Raw genomic sequence first — 15,309 nt, forward strand, 5'->3', positions numbered from 1 at the left:
ACTATAATGACTATTTCTTTATCTCCACAACTGAGTATGTCATTTAACTCTGCTTTTAACCCTCTAATCTTTGGGCCATAGATTATTTTCTCTTGAAATGTGCATCTTCTGCCCTCTGATTACAAAATGGGTAATTCTGCATTTACTAACCGAATAGACCATTCACGAAGCTTTTAACACATTTCATATATATTTTTGAAACCTCCATGATAGCCTCTCAACAGCTAGTATGTTGCCTTCTCTGTGTTTCTGGTCCTTTAGAGTTATGTCAGATAGAATTCTAACCATATTATATCATCCTTGTTTGCTATGGGCTGTAGTTTGTAGGTTGTAAACTACCTACTTTCCTCTCCTGACCAAATAAAAAGTTGATCATTCATTTAATCAAAATATACTTAGAGACCAAAGGGCAGTCATGGAGTTAAGTAATAACTAAAATACGTACAGCATAGTTACATAGTTAAAATAACCAGTTCTTCTGTGAATTAGTTATGCATTGTTTTGTGTATGTTTTGTTTGTTCACTCAAGTCTAAGGTTGTTTATCTCATTGATTTCTAACAGGTATTTATATATGTATTTTTTTAAGGTTTATTTATTTATTCGTACAGAACTGGGGTACAGGCCAGAGATGCGGAGGTGAGAGGATTCACCAGAGACAGAGTGGGGTACAGAACAGGCAGATAGACGAGGTGCACTGCTGAAGGGAGCAGCGGGCGGGTCAGGAGAGGTCTGCCACACCATGTGGTCACCTCCGGGGCAGGCGGGAACTCATGCGGAAGTGGTTTAAGCTTCTCTGTGCTGTGCTTTAACCCGCTGCGCCACCAGGGAGGGCCTATATATGTATTTTAAAGATGTATTTATTTATGCATACAAGAGCTGAGGCATACAGAGATATGGCGGTGGGGATGAGGTAAGAGGATTCACCAGAGGCAGAGTGGGGAGCAGAACAGGCAAATCAACTGAAATACACCACCACTGAGGAGAGCAGCAGGTGAAACAGAAGAGAATTGCTGAGCCATGTGGGTCAGCTCCATGGCTGGGGATCGAACTTAGTGCTGCAGTGGCTATGGATACCTTCATAATGCTGTAGTTTAGCCCATTGCAATTACCAGAGAAGGCCCTATTTCGAAGTTTTATTTATGTATTTAGATGACAAATCCTTGCTTTATGCATTACAAAAAGTTTCCCCAGTGTGTGGTTTGTCATTATGGTCTTCCTTTCTTATGTCTTCCTTTAAACTTTCCCATCAGTTTATTTTTGTCCAGAAACTAACAGATGCTAGAGATGGGATGGAATGGACTAAAAGATAGGCTAGTGGCAGAATCCAGAGAGGAACCTGAGAGTAGTCGCTATGGTGGGGAGATTGGAGTGATAGCCAGAAGCATATGGGTGAAAGAATTCAGCAAAGACAGGACGAAGGACAGAAAGGACACATTGTTTGAAAACTCTGCAAAGGGGAGCAAGGACGTGCAAAGTTTGTCTGTACTGAGAACTGGCTTGAGGCTCTCTTTTCAGTTTGCATGTTCATGGACATTCTTACTGGGGCCACCCTTTCTCTCCAATAACTGCTTTCTTGTGCATTGATCTTTGACATCGATGATCCGACTTTGTCCTCATTCCTGGAATTGGGCTGTTTTTTTTCCAGTCCATGGTGAGTTTTATGGCCCAGTTCCCATGGCAACCTTATTTATCAATTCCCTTATCTATCCAAGCCTCCCAGACATGCCTGCTGAGTGAGGAATTGGGGCTTATTTTTAACCTTACTAAAGGATACCCTAGTAGTATCCTTAAAGTAATATAGTAGAGAGAATTGGGCAGATGTAGGAAGCATTTCTGAGTAGTATCAACAAATGTGATGAAGAAAGCAGCAACAGCAGAAGAATGAGTGAGAGCTTCCCAATATGCAATACAAATGGGAAATTAATATTCATTGATTGAATTAAATGATGCCTTATCTGTAGAATTTTCTTTACTGTAATGCCGGGTAAATCACTGAAGACCTTGTTATTTGTAAAGGGTGGAAGTTGTGGGCAATTGCAATCATCAATCTGATTCTTCCTTTCTCCTTGTTATGGAACTTTCCAGCAATTTCCCATTATGCATGGAATGCCCTGCCCCATTCCTGGAAGTGAGTTCAACTAGCTGTTTTTAGCCACTGGAAAGTCAGCAAATTTGAGAAATAGTAAAATTGCTGTTTTTACCTACCAAGTTTGGGGATAGTCTACTATCCAGCCATAGCTAACTGATATAGAAGTCATAATTTTATAACCAAACTATTTCTTTTGGTGGCATGTTTTTCTGTGTAACGGTTGCTTAAGTATTATGGGGAGATCAGGGTGAAGTTGGAGGCACAAGGGTGAATGAGACAAAGTAGAGAAAGAGAACAGAACAGGTGGATGTATTGAAATACACTGCTAACAGGAGCAGCAGGCAGGATGGGCGAGGTCTGTGTCCTAGAAGTATCCTATTTCCATGGGCTTTTTCTGACTTGGGGAGTTGGTCCTTGCAGGTTGATATTTGTTGTTTCATAAAGGTTTCTGTTACCTTCTCCTTTTAGGGGATGTCCGGTTTCTGTTTGGCAGAATTCTCTGGAATTCTGATAGCCCTCAGTCATGTGGACCCATGTTCTGTCTCCTGTGGTGATTTTTATCTGATTCCTTTTCTTAGCTACTTGATTTCCTATTACCATCATCTTAGGCATTCATTCATTCAACTAGTGCAAAGCATTAGAAATACAAAGTAATAATAATAATAAGGTTATGGAATCAATTATAGTTCACGGGGCAATCTGCCATGAGGAAAATCAGCTTTGTCCATTGCCATATGTAAAAATAGGATATATTTTTTACAAATTTATCTCTCTGAACTGACCTCTAAAGAAAAATAACTTGAGTTAAAATTCCTTCCTCTGTTGCTTTTTTTTCCTTGTTTTTTATTTTATAACAGTTTACATTTTTTTTTCCATCTCAATTGTAATCCCCGCGGATTTCCCATCACCAAGTCACCCGTGTGCCATCACCATAATCCCGTGCACTCCCCTCCCCACCGCCCCCATTTTTGATCCCATTCCCCACTCCACCCCTGCAAAATGTCTCTGGTTAAGTATCCTCTGTTGCTTTTTTGAGTGTCTTACTTTAACTCCATTTTCATTATTTATAAAATGGGATGGTAATTGTACCCACTTTAGCAGATTGTTGGGGCAATTGCATGAGATGACTTCTGTAACTTGTTTAGAACTATGCTGGGCACTCATAAGCTATGATTAAATGGTAATTATTATTATTATTATTTAAAATTAAGTATGAGAGCCCAGAAAAGTAAGACAATATGGAATGGGAGCTGGGAAGGAGAAAGCATCATGGAAGCTACTATAAAAGAAGAGCGGAAATTTGCAGAGCTACTTGACATTAGAATCTTTATCTCTATTTCAAGGAGTAAAGAATAAATGGCTGTTAGGACATCTTCTAGTTCTAAAATACAACATCCTTGGAATATTAGTAGCCTGACACAGCACTAAGTTCCCATTTAAGTGAAGAAAAAACATTTTCCCTCTAGCCTAGTTTCATGACTGAGATTCTTTTCTTCCCTCCTCTAGCCATAATATAAAAACCACATAAACAGGATGAAAAAAGACTGAAATTTAATAGCATGTATATCTCCTGTTTGTGTGGAGATCTCAGAGAAACCAAACAAATCCTTGAAAGTCTTTCGCTGTGGCACATGGACTGAGGAGCACCCTGAAACCCCAGACTTGCCCACTTTAAAAGGGTCAGGCCGTCTGTGTGCCCCAAAGCAAAGCAGACTTAGTCTGAAGGAACTTTTATAGAATTAGTGTGCATAGAGAACAGAAAAAGGGAGATTTGTGTCATAATAATATACCCCCAATTACCCATCCCCTGGTGGGTAAATGCCCAGTCAAACATGGTGAGCCTGAAACAGAGCTGCTAAGATCCAAAATCTTGCTGCAAATCTTAGATACATCCTGGTGGGGAGATTTAAGAAGGGACAAAAAGAGACAGGTAAGTTTGGGATGGAAAAAACAACATCGAAGCACAAATCAAGGTAACAGCTGCCACTGTCACCCTCCCCACATCTCCTCATGTGTCTCCCCTAAGCTCCCCAAGTTTCTAGTGCAACTCCAAAGCCAAGAAGCAAGCCAGCCCTTCTTCCTGTGTCTCCCCAGAGCCTACCTACTGTCTGTGTTCTAAACCCACCTGGCCCCTTATTTTGGCCCCTCGTTAAGTGGGGTGAGAAACATGTTAACTTCCCCTTATAACATGATGCCTGTGTTACAAAGACACCACCTTAAATATCATTTTTACTTAAAAATAAAAGGTGTTGAAGGGAGGAAGGTTATTAGGCAAAGCAAACAGGGAATAGTTGTGCAGATTTAAGTCAACACCATCTCCACTGGTAATGCTTTGTAGAAATTTGGTCATCTTCCACTTCCTGTTACAGATGGGAGACATCCTTAAAAATGGAGATCTCTTATAAATGTAAATGTCTTATAAAAGGATAACATATTGGTTTTTAGAACTGCTCCTGTTATTTCTTTAAAATAATCTTATGCCAAAGAGGCATATATTAATATTGTAAGTCATACCACCCTTTGCACTCAATATGGCATTTTGTCACTAAAGTTGTTTACATATTAAGTTGATCTAAATAAATTAATTCATATGTCCTTATGTGTGACTATGGAGGTAACCTTGATATAGTTATCTCACAGAATATTCTGGTCCCTGTTTAATCTACTTGGGAGTGAACAGGGAATATTTATCCCAAAATTGTAAGATAAAGACTCAAATCTTGTGTTTTATACTTAATAGAGTAGCCTGTAGCTTGTTAAAACAAATGAATATTCAAATAGATACATCCATAGCTTCTGTTTTATTGAATTCATTCTATTTGTTACTTTGTTTTTCTGATTATAAGATGACCAGCCCTTCATTCCCACCAAAGTCCTTCTATTTTAGCTAAGCTTTTTAAGATAGTGTCTGAAGCCAGGTGGGTGAGTTACTCCATCATTTAGGTCTTTCTCCTGTAAACAGGAAGTGTGCATGCTAGTGCTTATTTGAAGAACCAAGAGAGGGATACAAGAAATTTCATTTGCATCCTGAAAGTAGCACCTGGCAACCAATAAATATTAGCAATGCATGTGTATTTGTATGACAGTTTTGTGTTTGCTCCACTTCTCTTTGATTAAGTTTTTCAGTGACAAACGGGATAACGCCAACCCCGCGCCCTTCTGAGATTCAGTGCTGATAATGCCAGCTACATGCTCATGACTGCTATGGTTTCTTAACATTCCTAAAACCTAAGTGTAGAGAAACTTTTAAAAATTTAAATTGGGTAGATCTGAATTCAAAACTTCACTGTTTCATTTACTCATTGTGTTGCATTCAGCTAACTTTTCCCAACTTTAAAATCTTTCTTAGTGCTGTTCTGAATTTTAAACAAAGTGATATAAATGGGGAGTCAGCAAAAGGCCATGCCATCTATGCTCAGTAATCACTGGATAAGTCTGAATCAAGTACTGAAGTCACATGATTAAGACAAGATCATACAGTATACAGGAATAACTGATAGGAGAAAAGCAATTGTCACCACTGAATGGAAGGAAAAGAACAATAGGAAGCCTTTCCTTTCATGTTTTGGCTAAGTAGCACTGATCCTTCCCGTCTTCTTTGATAAATTAATTCATTCAGAAAGGCTTTAAAGATGTCCAGTAAGTAGCTAATAAGCAGCACTGAAGAACAAATTACAGTCACTGTCTCCAACAAGAAATTTTGTACTGCACACGGTTCCTAGCTTACTTTAGAGACACCAGGTAGGATCCTTTGAAGCCATCTTGAGAAACAGGTGAATAAACTTCTAATGATTTATTAACTAATCGGCTATAATTGGCATATAAGGATAAGCAATTCAAAAGATAAATTAAAGCTATAGTCAACTGCCCACTAGTGTTTTGAATCAATCAAAACAGCACTTATTACAAAATAGAAGCAATGCCATTAACCCTCAACAGTTTTACAATCTGAGACCATGTATATCTATATCCAAACTCTCCCAAATGATGGGGAAATGATAATAAACCAAACTCGAAAACCTTCAAAGAAAGACTCACCCACCCCCATATATATATATATATATATATATATATATAATTGGATATACCTCTGATGTTCCTTAGTAATTTTTTTCCTTTCTGCACATGCCAATTCTCACTATGATTTACTCAATTTGTCTAAAATTATTTTTTAAACCAAGTATATACTCTGATCTCTCAAAAACAAAGATCATCTTTAGAAGATGGTTAATCAGAGAATTTGAAACAGAGGAATACTAATTTGTCTCCAACATATGTAATTTTGTCTTACTGAAATTATTATTCCTCATTTTAGCCATTTCATATTTCAAGGTCACATACCTTAATGTCATAAAATGAATATGCCGATTTATGCCTCATGATAATTATATAGTTCTTGGTGACACAGATATGAAAGGTCTTTTGACCATTCTATAGTGGAGAAGAAACCAAAATAAATATAAATTTTTAGGGACCCCCCTCATTTTTCTAAAACACGCTGGGAAGTTGAAATGTGCCATCCTAAGGTGAGCTGATGGAGAAGCCCACATCCAGGAGGAGGGATGTTGGAATTGAGTTGTCAAGCTGTCCTGGATGTCTTGTACAAACTGAACAGGCCAATTTACTGCAACACTGCCTAGGCTGAAAGCTCCTATCTCACCGTACAGCGCTTTCTCCCGGTGACATTATCCCGCTAGGCCACCCGCTCCCTTCCAAACAGCTTTTCAGCTACTCCTGGATTCTTTGTGATCAGCCTTCCCAGGCAATAGCCCAGGATTAATCCTTACTTAGTCACCTGCCTGCCTGACTAGGGGAGGGGCAGAGCCCCCTTGCCTAACAATCTGCAAGCAACAGCTTGGTGTGTTTGGTGATATTTCTGAATCCTAGTGGCGATTTAATTTCAGTGTCTTTCCCTTTGTAGCTCAAACTCCTCGCTTTCAGGATGCAAAGAGGCAGGTTTTTAGAAAAAATTGGCAACTTCTCCCACACAACTCCTGAGTTTCTTCGCCTATTCCTAACCCCCTCAGAGAGGGGGTTGCTCCGGAACGCAGCGGTTCTGGCTCTGCCCTGCAGGGGGCAGCGGTGCCACGCCGCAGAAGCTCCAATCCCGTCTTCCCTGACTTCAAGTGTTAATGCAATTGACCAATCAGTGCTAAGATGATGGGAGGTAATTGGGTAATTGTATTTTACTGATCACAAGCAGAGAAAGGGGAAGGAAAGGGGGAAAGAAAGAGGGGCCGAAGAGGGTAGGGGACTGCAGTCCGAGAGGAGATTTGGGGAGGTAGGACCCTAAACGTCGGAACGTGGGACCGGCGGATAAAAAGCCTAGAGACTGGCAGGACCTGCCGCCGGCACCGGGAGCGCATACATTTATTTGGGGTGAAGGAGGGAAAAGCGGAGCAGGAGGGGGAGGAAGAGAGTTCAAGCCGAAGCGGATGGAAGGGGACCCAGGTTGCTGCCGCGCGGGGAGCCCCGAGCCTGGGCGATGGCGCTAGGGACTGCGCGGGGCCGCTGCGCGCCCGAAAACGCGTCTGCTCGCCCTGGACTAGCCGGCGTCGCGAAGGTCTGCGCGGAGAGGAACCAACTTGTGGCTCTAAAATGTACCCGACGCAGCTGGGAATGAGATCAAAACTGCAGTTTCATTCGCGAAGGATAAGAGGAGCCAGCGATTAAGATTTTTTTTTTAACCGCCTTCGTTCCGTTTTCCATTTTCTTTTCCCTTTTCTAATTATTCTTTTTAATTTGTCTAACGCCCCGCCGGTCCCCTCACCTCGCCCTCCCCATTTGAAATAAAAGCCCAATTTGAACTTATTTCGCCGAGGCGCCTCCGGATCCGCTGCGCGCTGATGGAGGAGAAGGGGACCCGGGGGCTGGCAGGGGCCACCGGCGAGGGACCGCGTCACGCGTCTCCCCCGTGATCCGGCCTTGCTCGCGGAGTTCTGCAACACCTGGAGGAGCTGGACCGGGTGCCGGGGTGGGGGCGGGGACAGAGGAGAGGAGAGCCACCCATAGCCTTAAAAAAAAAAGAAAAGAAAAGAAAAAGTAGCGGATGGGGGGGGGGTGGGTGGGAGAGGAATGGGTTTCTTCTTGACAGCTGACGGAGCCTTGAAATTTTCCTCCACTACCTCCGCCCCCGCCCCCCGCACTCCATTTAACGTGAGATTATGAAATTGCAGAGGCGGTAGAGAGAAGGAGACAGGATATAGCAGGGAGTTTGGAGGGAGAGGGGAAGGTGGCTGGCCGGGTGGCTGAAATCAAAAATCCAATTGCGCACTGGGTTGTGATGAGAAATCTAATCAGATCTTTGGAGAAGGGGCCGGCCAGAAGGGTGGCGAGTGGGGGGAGTTGATCCCCAAATTCCTCGAAGGGGGGTGATCGGGGAGAGGAATCCAAGATGTAAAATGAGACTTTTTGGTGGCGGTGGCGGTGGCGGTTGGGTACCTTGCAAAAATGAAGGATGCGGGACGCAGCTCTCTTTTGGAATGGAACGCGGTGGATAAACTGATTGTTCAAGAAAGAAGAAGGAAGCTTTTTCCCGTGAGACCTGGATCTTAACACAAATGTGTCTATGTGCATACAGGGAGAATTGAAAAATGAAATAAACCAGTGTCAGACCCGCGGGGGTTGGTGTGTTCTGACATAAATAAATAATAAAACAGCTGCCCCCCCCTCCCCAAAAGGATGATTGGAAATGGAGAGCGGAGGATCCACAAAGAAAAAGTATGTTCATTTTTCTCTAAGGGAGAAAGTAAGCCAAGGAGATAATTTGTGGAATGAAAAGTTTGGGGCTTTTTTAGGAAAGTAAAGACCTGATACGGTGGTGTTTTCTTTTCTTTTTGAATTTCCCACAAGAGAGGAAATTAATAATACATCTGCAAAGAAATTTCACAGAAGAAAAGTTGACCGCGGTAGAATGAGGCATTGATTGGGTCAAAGAAACCAGCAGAGCACAGTTGGATTTGTGCCTATGTTGACTAAAATTGACGGATAATTGCAGCTGGATTTGTCTTCATCAACCTCCTCCTCTCCCCCCCCCTCTTTTTTTTTTTTTTTTTTTTTTTGGTGTCAAGATCATGCGTGTTTGCTAGTTCTTAACCACCTGGATTCCCATCCGGATGTTGCTGTGCTCAGTCTAAAATACAGTGAGTGATCCTTATTTTCTTATTTATTGGTGAAGAAAATGCCCATGGTTTAAGTTTCCCTGAACCCTGTATCCCCCCCCACACACCCCATTTATTTAATGTTTAAAGCTCTAGCTGTTGGGGGCCAGGAAATAAGGACGAGGGTGGCCCACGCATTTGCTCCATCAGTCTGAGCTCACTGATAAGCTGGTTTGCTATCATGATGCAGTTGTCTGCATCCTGGCCAAATGCCTTTGCAAATGTTCACCAGGGGAGGGAAAAAAAATCTCCCCAAGAAAGCTGCTGCAGTGTGGGGTGCCTGTGTTACGTGATTGACACTCTCGAATGCATTTAAGTTGCATGGCAGCCTGGAGTGAGATGCCAACATGTTTAACCATTGGAAATCGAAGGGACCCACTTTAAATTTCATTATCCAACCTGACATTGCAGATCAACAGAATGTATTAACACAAAAATATGATAATAACCAAGCAGATGAAGGATGGTTTCTGACTGGTGGGTGGATGGAGGGAGGGAGGGAGAGTGAATATGAGGAAGGAAGTGGTAGAGAGAGGTGGCTGCACTTTCCCCAGGCTCTCTGGCTTGCACATACTCAGGTGTGGTCTTCAGGTGATTAGACTCTCACCTGCTAAGAAGGGGAGGCGGGCCTTCTGCTCCCCCACCTACTCCCCTCTAACTCCCCACTTCGGTGGTTAACAGAAAGGCCATAAGAGATTCTAGATGAGCATTTGACTTGGATTTTGCCAGAAACCTTCCCAGCATCACCAGTTCAGGGCTTTTGAGAAAGAGACACAAGTCAAGTGTCCTGTGGTAATAGATAACGGTGCTGAAGGAACGATCTATGTGTTGAGTACCAATACTTGCCCTATGCCAGTGTAGTTTTAAGGAAAAGTCAGTTAAAAAAAAATAAAAAACGATGCTTAGTGTCCCAGGCCTGTGGGGCCACCCAGGTTTCCATCTCCTTCCTTCCCCATAACTGCCTGGGTCGTTGAGCTGGCTTTTTATTTCTTCTATAACAAAACTCTTCCTCTTCACCCTTCTGTATTCCTCTCTGGGGCCTTCTGTCAGAATCATAAACCCATATAACTTCAGAGTAAAAAGACTCCTCAGAGAGCTGATGCCAATAAAAGAGGAAACTGAGGACTAGAGAAGCTGTAACTCTTTGGCGAATGGCTGAGCTGTTGGACACACGGGACTCATACAAGCCTTACAACAGGGGAGAAGTCAGTTTGGGATCAATAGACCACACATGGAGTGGTTACTTCAGTCCCCACAGCTGATATATTATCTAGAAGGGTCAAAGGAAGCTGACTGTCCTGAGGGCTTGAAATAAACTCTAACATCCTGGACCTTGAGGGTAGCCCATCTCTAATATTCAGTCTGTTTTGCTTTTTTTTTTTTTTTTCATTCTTTTCTTTAATGGCAGAGTTCAGACAACCCTAGCATTAATACTATTAAAAACTTGTAAGAGCCACAGCCCTGGCATATCCCAGAGGAGATGAAAGGCTGTCTCCAGAGACCCTTCTTGGTGTTGGACACTTTTACTGCAGTGAGTGGTGGTCCCTGGAGAGTCATTAAGTCTCTGTGGAGTTAGATTTATAGAAGGGAGGTGATAATAGAAACCAGAAACACCCTGCTAAAAGCCTCTGAGTCTGTTCTTTTCACTCACATCATCTATTCTTATCCTTTTCATTACTCCTTAACTAAACTAGCCTACAGCTGAGCACTTCTCTAATTTTTTCTGGACACATGTTTTCCTGTTGGGACACAGATCAGGCAGTAAATTTACCAACCTATGAAAATAACCATGCAGGGCCCCCCACCCCCTCCCCTGAGCCCCGTGTAGGCTGCTGCCTACCTTATAAATCTCTGCAGTTTGTCTGCTTGCTTGTTCTGCTTTGCGTGGCCACAGTGAAATCACCACTTGTGGTCATAAATTGACAGGAGTTATGTTAAGTTCTTGCTCTGTGGCAACTTAGCACCACTGACAAGGAACAAGGAAATGTGTGCTGGGAAGGCTTTGACTGCAGAGTTCAAGGCCGGGCTTTCAGTGGGAAACCCAGCTTTGCCATCATCCTGGTTCTGCCAATCAGGGGCTCTTTTTTTTTTTTTTCTTTTTTATGACATCCATTTCTTCACTGCTCCTCCAAGTGCATTCCCCTCTTTCCCATGGTCACGTTTCTGATGTGCTCCCTGCACACACCTGCAAACTTTTCTGGAGCTAGGAACACAGGGAAGGGTGGTGGAGGGGTGGGGGTAGCAGTTGTTAGAAATGGTAGTTTGAAGCGAGTCCTCCCACCTAGTTCCAATATGGGTTCTTTAGGTCTGAGGTGACAGAGCATCTCAGGATGACATCGCTTTGCTGGCTGGGAAATGACTTCAGACTCAGAGAGTCCTACAGCTCAGCTGGGCTCAGCTCTTTGGGTTTGGCAGTCAGAGCTGGCCCTACAAGTTAGGGTGCTTGTTTGTTGAACTGATGGAGGAACTATGGGGCTCCCTTGGTGGGACTTAGAAACCTACCTTATGTGTTGATGTCAAAGCCAAGGTTGGTTCCTACTGTGTAGCCTTTTGAGTAGGTAGGTAGTGGTAGTCTGAGGTTCTGCAGAGGACTCAAGGCCCAGAAAGCTGCTGGCTTTACAGGTTTTGAAGTTACCTTTTCCAATATCGTGCTCTTTTTCGTGGGGGGTGGTACCTTTTGGACCATGTTTTTAATGCCTCTCACCCTCCGTTGTCTGTGAGGTAGAATGGCAAGGTCTGATTTGTAGAATGTTTTTGAGCAATGTTATGTAAAGTTCCAAGCATGAAAGGCTCTGTTTGGATGGCTGCCTGTGTGGTTATTCTCAAATCAGTTTGGATTAACCTTGTGGATGAATACAAGCTGGTCAAGCACTTTAACGATTCTAGTGGTTTCGCTTGAGAACTAGGGAATGTGCAATTACTCTGGCAGTAGTTGCCAGATTCTTTGGGAGACTCATCAGGACAAATACGCTGCCACTATCATTTATTTATTATACAAAAAGCTGCTTCAAATTGTAAACTAAGTGATGTTTTTCTCCTTAAAGCATTGAAAGATAAGTCTCAGCAAAAAATTACTTAAGTGAGATTTTTTTTTTTTTTTTTTGCAGGGGGGTGTGGGTAATGCTGTTTTTATGATATGAGCACTTTAGGTCTAAAGCTGCAGAAGATAACTCTTGTATATTAAGTGTGCCATTTCTGCTACATGTTACATTGTCTATAACTGAAATGCACAAAATAATGACCAATTTCTAGAAAATCATTAAACTTAAATTGGAAGGTATAAAATGCTGTTACTAACATTAAGACCCCAAGTCCACAATTTGGATTTAGAGTCTTGCTAGCTATAAGGAGTCCTATGTTAGTTAATATTTTCACTTTGTAGATAAGCCCAAAAGTGTGTGTGGGTGGGATCGAGAACATTTCATGTGGAAATAGACATCTTACTGTTTGCATTTAAATTTTTCAACTCCAAATTGTCGGTGGTTTTCTGAGGCTGTCAGTTATAGTCTCGGCTTATAATTTCATTCTCTATCATAGCAGTCCTGTGTTCTGATTTGTTTTGAGGGAAAAAGAGCTCTCCTGTTTAAATATTGTTATTTTGATGTCATGCCTGTGGGTGATAATCAGATAGTCAAGGTGAAGAGATGCTCATTGGATGTTCATAGTCTTTCAATTAGAAAAACAATTTGAAACTGTCTTCATTTTGGAAAGCATCCTAAGAATAACCATTTTCACTGATTTTAAGAGGTGGAAACCATCTCTGGAAGTTCTTGCCACTTTATAAATTTTACTTTTTCATGTGGTTCTTAAAGTTGACTAAGAAATTCAATAAACTTGGATTCTGATATCTTAGGTGAATTTGAATACTCAGCTTTCCACCTGACCACGTGTATTACACGCACCATTTAACCTTTCTGAGCTTGTTTGCTTATCTGTAAGATAGAGGTAATAGCAACCACAAGAGGCTGACTGCTGGTGAGGAAAAACCCGATTGCATATGTCATGCACAGCAGGCTTTCAATAAATGCACATTTAAATTGAGCATCTCTGACTTTAGTTTAGGGAATGCAGTTTGTAAAAAAAACAGATAAGGTCTTGTTTGAAGGAAGCTGCTCATCTCAATTCAGGTTAGTATAGATAAAAAAAGGAAAAATCTATAGACAAGATTAAGTTGGAGTAACACAGAGACAACTATTTGTGGTAATGTCCTACTCTTTAAAAAGATATTTGGAAGTGTCTTACTGAATGTCATCCCTTCAGGTAAAATTGAGACCTACTTTGTGATGTGTGGATAATGTAATCTATCCATGTATACTTTCATGTCATTGTGAAGCATTTTATAATTCAGACATAAAGGAATAATGATTTATAAAGAGTGTCTTTGAAAACCCTCCAAGGGGATCAAGAGTGTATTGGATCTTTCTTTTCTTCAAAATGATTTCTCTGGAGAACTAGAAAGTTGACAGTTAAAATTCGGTTAGGCAGATTTTGTGGCTGAAACAGTGTTATTGTAACGGTCTCTGAGGGCAAGGATTTTATTTGTTCTCTGACATGTCCTCAGCAACTTATAAGAGAGTCTGACAAATGTGTGCATGCAATAAATATTCCTTGATTAAGTAACTGAATTTAGTTGAAGAGTCACCTCCTTCAAAGACTTAAGTGTGTGTACATACCTTTAGGAATCTACAGGAGCTTAATGACAAATGCCACTGACTGACTCACTCTCTCTGTCTCTTTCTCTCCCACATACACACACTCACTAAGAATTAAATAGTGGTTTCCTTTCACTGGGGAAACTGAGCTCTGAGATTTTTTTTGATACAATATATTTTCATTATTCACCATACTGTCTGTGTTAAGCTGTAATTTGTACAAGCTGCCTTATCTCTTTCTGGTCAACCCTATATTCATTCTCTTTTCTTAAAGTTAAAAACTAAGATTCCTTCAAGCATTAAGTTTTTAGGATTTGGAATTTATAACTGACTACCTGGGAATTCAAGATGATTAGGAATTAACAATATATAATCCCTAACTAGACATAGATACTAATCAAGTTATTGTTAAAATATGGAGAAGATATTCTCCATATATTCTAAAATACTCTGAAAGGCACAATATTCTGAAAGGCAGAATTAGTATTCCAATGGTAATTGCAGAATAAAATTGTCAAAGCAGTCTCTAGAGGGCTTGTAGGGGAAACAATTAAATTTGGGGTAAACATTGTATTCCAACTTTGTTCCACCTGTTATCTAAGAACTGTTACTTTTATTATTCCTTAGTGTCCTTAATAATCAAAGTGGAGATCATTTTTCTTGAAGTTATTTGGGAAGTTAACTAAGTTGTCTAAGTGACACGTGATTCATACTAAATAAATGCTAACTCACCATTAGTCCATTGAAATTTCTGGTTATTTTCCATAGAAATGGAAACATTTCTTCGAAAGCCAGTGAAGTTTGACTTTACATTTGCTAAGTATGTAAACAAAGATATTTTGCCAACTTTGACTTCAAAACCGGTAATGCTGTTTTTGGTTGTTTTTCAACATCAGATTTATAATTAAACCTAAAATTGACAAAATACTTATACAGAATTAATAGACATAATTTCAACATTGACAGAAGCCCATATCAGATTTCTACACCTATGTGTTTTGGACATTTATGGAAATTATGGCCATTCCTTTGCAACAATGGTAACCACTGGTTGTTGCCTATGGCGGTATACTTGACACTAGGTTAAGAATGTAACATATGTTTATCTCTTTAATTTCTCTTAGGGAATTGAAACACAAATAGGCTGTTATGTGGCTGAGATTTATAGCCTCTAAGTGGTAGAGCTGGCTGTAAAAATGATTATCTAGAACCTGTTTTCAGAATCTGGACATTCAGATTGTTGGCTTGGTAACAAATGCAGGAGTTCACTGTCTTCTAACCTGGCACTCACTATGACTCTTTTCACGGTCATTGAGATGTCTGCAGTTTCACTTTCCTCAGTTTTCTGAAAGGAAACCTGTAGCCATATGTGTAGTTCAAATGTCTCTTGTTAATTTGTGTGAGTGT

General features: G+C 41.1%; 1 protein-coding gene across 4 annotated transcripts in view; it reads left to right on the forward strand.

The window, feature by feature from the left end:
- Nucleotides 1-15,309, forward strand: part of LRRC4C (leucine rich repeat containing 4C) — a 387,426-nt gene that overhangs the window by 229,394 nt on the left and 142,723 nt on the right. The window contains exon 1 of one of the 4 annotated variants that reach the window (XM_004682898.2): nt 7,316-9,232. The exons of 2 other annotated variants lie outside the window; for them this stretch is intronic. The gene's annotated coding sequence lies outside the window, so the exon portion shown is untranslated. Of the gene's footprint in view, nt 1-7,315; nt 9,233-15,309 lie in introns of those variants that run through there. One more of the 4 variants, XM_012725672.1, reaches the window with a different exon arrangement.

The sequence above is a fragment of the Condylura cristata genome, unplaced genomic scaffold, assembly GCF_000260355.1.
Source record: "Condylura cristata isolate star-nosed mole 26May11 unplaced genomic scaffold, ConCri1.0 scaffold00015, whole genome shotgun sequence".
In the NCBI taxonomy this organism is placed as follows: Eukaryota; Metazoa; Chordata; class Mammalia; order Eulipotyphla; family Talpidae; genus Condylura; species Condylura cristata.